The sequence below is a fragment of the Aquarana catesbeiana genome, linkage group LG04 (assembly GCF_042186555.1).
Source record: "Aquarana catesbeiana isolate 2022-GZ linkage group LG04, ASM4218655v1, whole genome shotgun sequence".
NCBI classification, from domain to species: Eukaryota; Metazoa; Chordata; class Amphibia; order Anura; family Ranidae; genus Aquarana; species Aquarana catesbeiana.
This window is the reverse complement of record NC_133327.1, coordinates 20,973,863-20,984,503: the sequence shown is the minus strand read 5'-3', so window position 1 is coordinate 20,984,503 and position 10,641 is coordinate 20,973,863. Positions and strand designations below refer to the sequence as shown.

General features: G+C 46.9%; 1 pseudogene; it reads left to right on the top strand.

The window, feature by feature from the left end:
* The first annotated feature begins 261 nt into the window (after positions 1–261).
* On the top strand, positions 262–891 carry LOC141141127 (alpha-1,4-N-acetylglucosaminyltransferase-like; annotated as a pseudogene).
* The last annotated feature ends 9,750 nt before the right edge of the window (positions 892–10,641 follow it).

Sequence of the window (10,641 nt, the reverse complement as noted above, 5' to 3'; positions counted from 1 at the left end):
AAAACGTAAAAAGTATAGTTTTTTTTTCAAAATTGTCTATCTTTTTTTGTTTATAGCGCAAAAAATAAAAACCGCAGCGGTGATCAAATGCCACCAAAAGAAAACTCTATTTGTGGCAAAAAAAGACATCAATTTTATTTGGGTACAATGTCGCATGACCGCAGAATTGTCAGTTAAAGTGACGCAGTGCCGTATCACAAAAAATGGCCTGGTCATTAAGGGGACAAATCTTCCGGTCCTTAAGAGGTTAAAGGTGAAAAAATGTTGTTAAGTTATGATCTTATTAAATGTTCTTTTCTGGATTATCAGATGAAAAGAGAAATCTACTGGAGGCATGTTAGCTCAGATGCCTGTAATTTTGCCATGATGTGGAAATACAGTGGAATTTACATGGATACTGATGTCATCTCACTTCGTCAAATACCCCGGGACCATTTTCTAGCAGCCCAATCTTTTATAGTTACTAGCAGTAGTATTGTTGGCCTCTCCTCACATCACTAATTGGCGTGGCAGTTTATGGAGAACTTTGTTTAGAAACACAGGGGAGACATAAGGGCGCACCAAGGGCCGGGGGTTTTCACTTGTTTTGTGAAGAAATTGTGTGGCCTGCCAGTATTTACCTCTACAGATGATGTCATGTGTACAAACATCAGTTATTTTCGTATTCAACGTTTCTACCCAATACTGAATGGAGAATAGAAAAAGTACTTTAAAGTCTGGGAGACTGTGCCAACCTTTTATAACTCCTATGCCTTACATCTTTAGAATTTTAGGAATAGAAAAAGTATATCCATGGAACCTGGAAGCAACAGATTGGTGGAACATCTCTACCAGAAATACTGCCCTACCACCTATGGACATATCTTGAGAAAAAAGAAAACTTACCTGTAACAAGTTTTGTTGGGCTTATAAAACAGATTATGTGTCACCTGCATAAGTAAGGCTGCTTTCACACTGCTCAGTTGAAAAAGCGCATCAAAAATGCAAATGCATTTATAGTTAGTGTGGTTCAAAAAAGACACAAGTCCTTCCAGTTCAACCAATAAAAGGAGGAAAACAAAATCATACAATCCCCTATACACAATCTTATACCCACTGTTGACCCAGTGGAAGGCAAAAAACCCCAGCAAAGCATGCTTCAATTTGCTCCAGCAGGGGAAAAAATCCTTTCTGATCCTCCAAGAGGCAATTGGATATTCTCTGGATCAACTTTACCTATAAATGTTAGTACCCAGTTATATTATGTAAATTTAGGAAAGAATCCAGGCCTTTTTAAAGCAATCTAATGAGCTTGCCAGAACCACCTCTGGAGGGAGTCTATTCCACATTTACACAGCTCTTACATGAAATCTTTTTTCCTCTAGACGTAAAGAGTGCCCTCTTGTCCTCTGTGATGACCTTAAAGTGAATAACTCAACACCAAGTTCACTATATGGACCACTTATGTATTTTTACATGTTGATCACTTCCTTCCTTAATCTTCTCTTCTCAAGAGTGAATAAATTCAGTTCCTCTAATCTTTCCTCATAGCTGAGATCCTCCATGCCTCTTATCAGTTTGGTTGCCCTTCTCTGCACTTTCTCCAGTTCACTGATATCCTTTTTGAGAACTGGTGCCCAAAACTGAACTGCGTATTCCAGATGAGGTCTTACTAATGATTTGTACAGGGGTAAAATGATATCTATCTCTGTCAGGGAAATGCCAGAATCAGGGCCTGTCAATATAGGCATTTCCCCATGCGCCTGCGTGGTAGAATTGCACATCGGCACGTACCATTTCACAGTCGGCGGGTACGAGCGCGTGTTCCGATCGGATCCGCTCACGTGGGTGCACAACGCAGCGCATCGTTACGAACGCGTGCACGCACATTGGGACGTTCCCCTGGCGGGCCTATATAAAGACGGCCATGGCCTGTGTTTTGTTGCTGGTTTGTCTTTTCAGCTCCTGTAACCTGCTCCTGAATTCGTGTACCTGTGCCTACCCGTTGTGACCCGGACCAACCCCGACTCTGCTTGAACCTCTCTTGTGCTTGACCCTCGGCTGCCTTCTGGACTTCGCTACCTGCCTGACTACCTGTGTTTGACCCTCGGCCTGCTCCTGGACTTGCTTCCGCCTTACCCTACTGTGGATTATCTGCCTGCCTGATTACCTGTGTTTGACCCTCGGCCTGCTCCTGGACTTGCTTCTGCCTTACCCCACTGTGGATTATCTGCCTGCCTGATTACCTGTGTTTGACCCTCGGCCTGTTCCTGGACTTGCTTCTGCCTCACCCTACTGTGGATTATCTGCCTGCCTGGCCACCTGTGTTTGACCCCCGGCCTGTTCTTGGACTTTGTCTCAACCTTATCCAGTGTTGGACTTTTGCCTACTTGCATACCGGTGTTTGACCCTCGGCCTACTTCCAGACGTCTGCCTTGTGGTTGACCCTCAGTACCCGGCTCAGCTACCCAGCACAGATCTCTTCCCTGCCTGAAGAATCGCCCAGCTCCTCTAATACCTGCTGGCGACCCGTGCTTCTTCGTGCCCAATACCCGCTGTGCCACTTCCAGAGGGTATCGTGCGCCCAGCTGCAGGGGGAACCTCTCTCAGCAACTCGGCCTTGGTGAGTACCTGACAATCTCTCTGGAGTCCATACCTTATCACAAATGTAAATATAGAGAACTATCAGAGAGATACAGAAATTCTCTAACAGGTTAATCAATATTAATTAATAAGTTATACTCTGATTTACCGTCGGGTCTGATATTATTTCATAATATAGTTTAGTTTCCTTACATTGAAACCATTTTGCCCATGTCTTATTATATTTCCCGGTCAGCCCTTTATTTCTACAGATTATTTCTTCCATTAGATGGAGCTCGTCAACGCTTCATAGCCACTGTGAGATAGTAGGTATTGAACTTTTTCCCCAACATAATGGAATCAAAAATTTACAAGCGTTTAACAAATATGGGAACATAGACATGTTGTATTGCTCGGTTGTTTCATTCGTACAATGAAGTAAAAGCGTTAATGGTTCAGGCTTAATTTCTTGGCCAGTATTGGAGAGATCTCCTTCGCCACTTCTTCCCAAAATGGCCAGATTTTAGGGCAGAACCACCATATGTGCCCGTGTGTAGCTCGCTCTCCACATTCCCTCTAATACAGGGGAGAGGTCGAGTCAGACATTGCATGGGATTTTGATGTGACTTTATTCACAGAAGTCGCATCAGCATTAGATAAGAAGCATCCGTAAGAGACTTAAGACCAGTGTTTTTTTAACCCTCGCCTCTCCTCCCAGATCATCCTTGCTGCCTAAAACACTCCTCCCAAACACATTCCGTTCACACCCAAGAGTAGCAGAAATGTGCATTCTTGATCAAGTGTTACTTGTGCGTTTTTCACAGGTAAACTCACGCACAGGGCAAGTAAATGGGCTGCCCTACATGTGACAAACGCCCAAAGTAGCTTAAGAATGTTTTGGCCGCTGAGCGTGTTTGTAATGTGTTATGGCAAGCATATGTCTTCTAACCTTGATTGGGGTGTCCTTAACAATTAGGCTGCATTCACATTTATGCATCTCTAACCGCGTGGCAACCCACTCAAGAAACACATGCTTTAGGCTGCATTCATATCTGTGCATTTCCAAATGTGCGTCAACCCACACAGAGAAGGCGCACCTTGTCGTGCATACACAACGCAAGGGTGATGCGAGCTGCAATGCTTTTTCAAAATGCACAGCAAAGTGCATGTTTTCTGTGCAAGTTACCGCACGCTTAGAAACGCTTATATGTGAATGCAGCCTAATTGTTACTGACACCCCAATCGTGGTTAGCAGATGCTAACCATAAACATAAAACAACCAAATTGAAAGGGTATTGAGGGCCTAAAAAGACATCTTGAGCCGCGTACACACAATCGGAAATTCGGCCAGCTAAAGACCGATGAGAGCTTTTGGTCGGAAAATGCGACTGTGTGTATGCTCCATCGGACTTTTGCTAGGCGAATTTCTGCCAGCAAAAGATTGAGAGCATGTTCTCAATTTTCCCGATCGGAAATTGCGTTCGCGTGTATGCAATTCCGACGCGCAAAAAACCATGCATGCTCAGAATCAACTACGAGACGGAGCTGTTCAGTCTGGTAAAATGGCCGTGCGTATTGGAGATGGCACATTCGTCACACTGCAAATTTTTAAATCTTTCAATGCAGCGCAATCTCTTCTTCTTTATAATGCTAGAAGAATGAAGTTGTTTTGCTGCTCATATTCACACAGAGTTCTCACAAACTTATTTCTTTACTATTTCCCGTGATCTCCTGAATAATCTTTTTGTTTTGTTTTTTTGCTTTTTTTAATTAAGATCCTGATTTTTTTTCTTTTTTTTTAATTATTTTATAGTGATCTCCATTTCTTTTTTTAAATCAAGAACTCCTGTTGTTTTTTTGTTTTTGTTAAATTATTTTATAGTGATCTCCCTTTTTGTTTTGTTTTTTGTATGTCACATTTTCACAACACCATTATTATCTTGTATTTGTAAATCTCATGGAGGTTGGTTGGTGTCCCTTGTTAATTTGGCATTGTATTTTTTAAATGTACCTGCCTACTCACAAACAAACTATCCTTTTTGAAGTAAAACACATAGGCAAGTACTTTTGAAAACAAAATAGCCATTTATTATGGGTCATAACAAAATAAAGAGGAAGGCAACGCTGGAGAAACTGGTGATATTTGCCAAGCCTTTGTACCCCAGGGCAGACATCAATAATTTTACAGTCAAAATTGGTGGCCTGAGGAGTCCTTATAATAGTGAGCACAATCCGGTCCATGACTACAAGAAATCAGGAACAGCAGCAGATGACATATCTGTCCCCAGGCTGTGGTCATACAACAGGCTGCATCTTTTGCCAGACCTGACTGAACCCAGGCCATCACTCTCTGGTCTTCATTAGACACTTCCTTCCAGGCTGCGGCTGTGGTGTTGGAGGTGTGGCAGGAGGTGGAAGAGGAGGACCTGGAGGTGGAGGAGGAGGACCATGGTTCAACTCACAAATATTGCTTTGACTTTTGAGTTGGCCCCTCAAGCCCTTATTTAGGGCTTGTAACATTACTTCCTCACATAAGAGGCATTGGCCCTCCTCCATTTCCAGCACTTTGCAGGCTGTAATGTACGCAAAGTCCTCTTGAACACTTGGGGGGGTTCTGAGGGCCACAGTAGCCTTCAGAAATAGGCCAATTGCTGTCTCCTTCACGTTACTCCTCTTCCTGCCACTTTTTGTGGAATGCGGAGGGGAGGGACCTGCGATTCTGGCAGGCTACTGGGCCCGGTCATCTCCTGGCTGCCACTTTCCACGGCCTGGCTGAGGCTTTCCTGTGTATGAAAAAGGGACATTGTTTTAGTTTTTGGTTCATCAATCACACACAATTTTCATCTCATGACTGTTGCAAATTTAATGTTAATAATTAGAAAAGACTATCATTCTGACCCCAGCATTTTTCATTCTTGTCAATCATTTGTGGCCACTACTGTCTATTGATATGTAAAACACTTTGTGAAATCAGAAATTAGTGATCAAAATTAGCATATATTTAACATCATTAATTTGACAACCAGAAATATTTCCAAGAATGCTATACCTGGCTCAAGCTGGGCTCCTCCACATGTTGCTGCCTGGAAGGCCCAGGTTGGACATCAGAAGCCTCAGCTGGGGGGGAAGGAAGCCTTGAAGGAAGATTGGAGAGTGCTGGCCTGGGTTCATTCTAGCCTGCCAGAAAATGCAGTCTGTTATAGTACCGCAGCCTGGGTACATAAATGTCATCTGCTGCAGCACCTGATCTCAGGGAATCCTGGACCTTCTTGAGCTTCCTATGGTAAGTGCTCCTCATGCCACCAATTAGGGCCTTCAAATAGGGGATGTCTGCCATGGGGATCACCGGCTTCACAAATTCTACCAATTGATCCAGCTGTCAGGAAATGGTTCTCCAACTGGTGACACTGTCGCTCTCTTGGATCGCAGTATCCACCAGCGGGTGCCTTCCAACACTCAGGATCTGTAGTGGAGGGATTCACCTGCTGGTGGCACTGTTGGATCCTTGGGCTGTAGTACTGGTGTCTGCCAGCAGGAGTTTCCCAGCAGTGTGGAGCAGACAGCACCTCCTGCGTTCAGATGTCACTTGAAGCTAATCATAGGCATACATATAAGTACCCGGCAAGCACTCACATGTTTGCCTTGGTTTCGTCCTTGCGCCCTGACCTGCTAGCCTGTTATCTGATCCTGAGCCTGCTCCTGTACCCTGAACCTGAACCTATTACCGGTGTACCTGATCCTGTCTCCCTGTCCTGATCCCCATCCGGTCCCACCTGTACCTTGCATCCCTGCCCTGCAGTCTGATCCATCCTCTCCCTGTCTTGTTTTGTTCCCTGTCCTCATCTGCTGACTCCCTGTGTATGACCTTGGCCTGGCTTACGTTTATGTTTCTGGAACATCCCTTCCAGAAACATCCCTTTCTGGAACATTCCTTTGTCCATCTGCTGATCTGCTGTGTATGACCCTGGCCTGGCTATCGTTTGATTTTGGTACTTCCCTTGGCTGTATATAATTATCTGTTGTCTGTGGGTTTCTGTTGGTTGTATTTGGGGTGTTACTTATTTAACACTTATCTTTAAAAAAACTTTATATTACTCACTTATATACGTTTTGGTGTCCTCTGTCGCAGATCAAACGGTTCTGGTCACACCTGTTCATGACAGAAAACCAAGGCCATCTCTGACCAGAAGTGACTGCGCAGAGTAACCATTGTAGTGCTGTTACTGCTACTAAAATGAAATCAGAAACAGTTGTTCTCCTTGCCTCACTGGTGTTGGAGGATAACAATTATTGTCGTCTGGTATTGAAAGAGTGGGCCAGGGATCAGCTCCTGGAGTGTATCCATGTGGCCCATTCTCTGGTTGATCAGGATAGATTACTGTTTAAAAACGTTCAGCCCCTGATACAGGTGTGTGCTGAGCTAGCCTTGTCTAGCAATCCCAAAGGAAGTGACAATTTTTCTCCCCCCTTCAGTAGTGATCAGATGGAGTCTCTGGTATGGCTGTTGGAAGATGATGCTGTATACTTTCTGGAGCATTATTCAGCTTGTCCTAAACAAGTGCTATTGGATTGTATAGATTCAGTGCAGTCCCTGGTTAGACAGGCAGTATGTGAACCCACTTTTGTTCAACCTGTACTACAGGCATGGTCGGACTATTTCCAGCTTCTGTCAGCTCTCAACAACCCAGACCTGCTATTAGACACCTGCCTGCCCAAACATCTTTTCCCCCATCACTCACGGCAACCTCAGTCTCAGCCTAATATACTTCACTTCCAACCAAATACCAATATCCCATTTCTACCCACTGCACATATCCTGCCTTTAATCCACCTGCCTCTTCCCTACTGCCTGTAACAACCCCACAGAAACATCCTCCAGTCATTGTTCCCTTTGCTTTACCGCATTCCAGCCCTTCTTTTCAACCAGCTCCATCCCTTTCTTACAGCCCTGCAGTCACCTATAAAAATTCAGTGGCTAAACCCAAGAAGAAATGGAAGTTCTTCCCCACTCACACGATCCTGCTAGTAACCCAACCTGCTTCCACACCAACCAACCTGCGCCAGTCCGCCTTCATGCCAGCTGAACCTGATGACCCACCTAATCCTACCAACTCTCTGCCTGCTATCCAGCTTGAAGTTCCTGTGTCCATGTTCCAGTCCGATAATTCAATACCTGCCGACCAGTTTGATGTGCCTACTGTTCAACCTGTTGTGCCAGTGTCTGCTGTTCAGCCTGTCGTGCCAGTGTTGGGTGTTCAGCCTGATGTGCCTCTGTCTGCTGCCCAGCCTGATGCGCCTCTGTCTGCTGCCCAGCCTGATGTGCCTCTGTCTGCTGTCCAGCCTGATGTGCCTCTTTCTGCTGCCCAGCCTGATGTATCCCTGTCTACTGCCCAGCCTGATGAGCCTCTGTCTGCTGCCCAGCCTGATGTGCTCCTGTCTGCTGCCCAGCCTGATGAGCCTCTGTCTGCTGGCCAGCCTGATGTGCTCCTGTCTGCTGCCCAGCCTGATGAGCCTCTGCTGCCCACCCTGATGTGTTTCTGTCTGCTGCCCAGCCTGATGTGCCTCTGTCTGCTGGCCAGCCTGATGTATCCCTGTCTGCTGCCCAGCTTGATGTGCCACTGTCTGCCGCCCAGCCTGATGTGTCCCTGTCTGCTGCCCAGCCTGATGTGCCCCTGCCTGCTGTCCAGCTAGAAGTGCCCGTGCCTGCTGCCCAGGTTGAAGTGCCCATGCCTGCTGCCCAGCTTGATGTGGCCGTGCCTGCTGCCCAGCTTGAAGTGCCCATGCCTGCAGCCCAGCTTGAAGTGCCTGTGCCTGGTGCCCAGTTTAAAGTGCCCGTGCCTGGTGCCCAGCTTGATGTGCCCGTGCCTGCTGCCCAGCTTGATGTACCCGTGCCTGCTGCCCAGCTTGACGTGCCTATGTCCCTGCTTGAAGTTCCAGTGCCTGTATCCCCGCTTGAAGTTCCGGTGCCTGTGTTCCTGCTTGAAATTCTGTTGTCCCCTCTTGAAGTTCTGGTGTCCCCGCTTGAAGCTCTGGTGTCCCAGTCTGAAGTTCCGGTGTCCCAGTCTGGAGTTCCGGTGTCCCAGTCTGACTTTACGGTGTCCCAGTCTGAAGATCCGGTGCTAGTGTCTCAGCCTGCCAGTGCCCGTCATCTGGCTTTCTGGGCCAGTGCCTGGTGTCCGGCTTGCTGATCTGGGGCACGTTACCCAGCCCACTGGGCCGGTGCCTGTTACCCAGCCTGCCGTTATGGTGCTCGCTGCTCGGCCTGATGTTCCAGTGTCTGCTGCCCAGCTCGATGACCCAGAGCCTGCTGCCCAGCTCGATGACCCGGAGCCTGCGGCCCAACTCATTGACCCGGAGCCTGCGACCCAGCTCGATGACCCAGAGTTTGCTGCCCAGCCCGATGACCCAGAGCTTGCTGCCCAACCATACGACCTGGAACCTGCAGTCCAGTCTGCTGCCCGGCCTGATGTTCCAGTACCTACTCTCTGGTTTTATGATCCAATACCCATTGCCCAGTTTGATGTTCTTGTTGCCCAGCCTGAAATGCCTGATGCCCTGCCTGAAATGCCTGATGCCCAGCCTGAAGTGCCTGCTGCCCAGCCTGACGTACCTGTTGCTCAGTTTGATGCCATGGACTATGGACAATTACAACTAGTTGGAGCGTCCGGAGGCCACTCCTTTGAGGGGTGGTACTGTCAGGAAAGGGTTCTCCCGTTGGTGGTGCTGTTGGACTCTTGGATCGCAGTACCAGTGTCCACCAGCGGGTGTCTTCCAACACTCAGGATCTGTAGTGGAGGGATTCACTTGCTGGTGGCACTGTTGGATTCTTGGGCTGTAGTACTGGTGTCCGCCAGCGGGAGTTTTCCGGCAGTGTGGAGCAGACAACACCTCCTGCGTTCAGGTGTCACTTGAAGCTAATCACAGGCATACATATAAATATCCGGCAAGCACTCACATGTTTGCCTTGGTTTTGTCCTTGTGCCCTGACCTGCTAGCCTGTTTTCTGATCCTGAGCCTGTTCCTGTACCCTGAACCTGAATCTGTTAACGGTGTACCTGATCCTGTCTCCATGTCCTGATCCCCATCTGGTCCCACCTGTTACCTTGCATCCCTGCCCTGCAGTCTGATCCGTCCATCTTCTCCCTGTCTTGTTTTGTTCCCTGTCTTCATCTGCTGACTCCCTGTGTATGACCTTAGCCTGGCTTACGTTTATGTTTCTGGAATATCCCTTTGTCCATCTGCTGATTTGCTGTGTATGACCCTGGCCTGGCTAACGTGTTTGACTTTGGTACTTCCCTTGGCTGTATATAATTATCTGTTGTCTGTGGGTTTCTGTTGGTTGGTTGGTTGAGCACTATTTGTATTTGGGGTGTTACTTATTTACCACTTATCTTTAATAAACTTTATATTACTCACTTATATACGTTTTGGTGTCTTCTGTTGCAGATCACACGGTTCTGGTCACACCTGTTCATGACACCAGCGCTGCCTTCCTCTTTGGTTTATTGATATAAAAGGGGTAGTTTACCTGCCACAGACAGGGCAGCTCCCTGTACATATCAATGAATATGGGCATAAAGTCCTCATCATTGAATAGTTCCATTTTCTCTGCAAGACACAACACAAGACAAACCCTAATGTCAGGCTAAACTCTCCTAATCTTGACCCAATATAGGCCACAATCTATAAGCAGTATAGGCCACTGATGCACCAACTTAAAATTGTACCTTCTTTATAACGATCAACGCTCCTGTTACTTCGTCCTCTGCTCACAGATCGTACGTACGACGCACGTGTGTTGCACTTGTGTTGCACTTTTTATACACTGTGCATGCATGAAACTCCACCCACGTAGCCCACCCCTGATGTTCTTTCTAGAATATTCCCCAACCTGTCTCTTTCATCGCAGTAGGAGAGGAACATGGTGGAGACACAGCAGGTGCTTAATAGCAGTAATGAGGAGGAAAGACCGGAGCAAGAAACGTCCCAATTCAGGAGAAGATTTAAGGCCTCAAATATGTCCTTTGAAGAGATGGTGGAGATGGTGGACATTTTGAAGAGGGCCGACCATGATGGGAA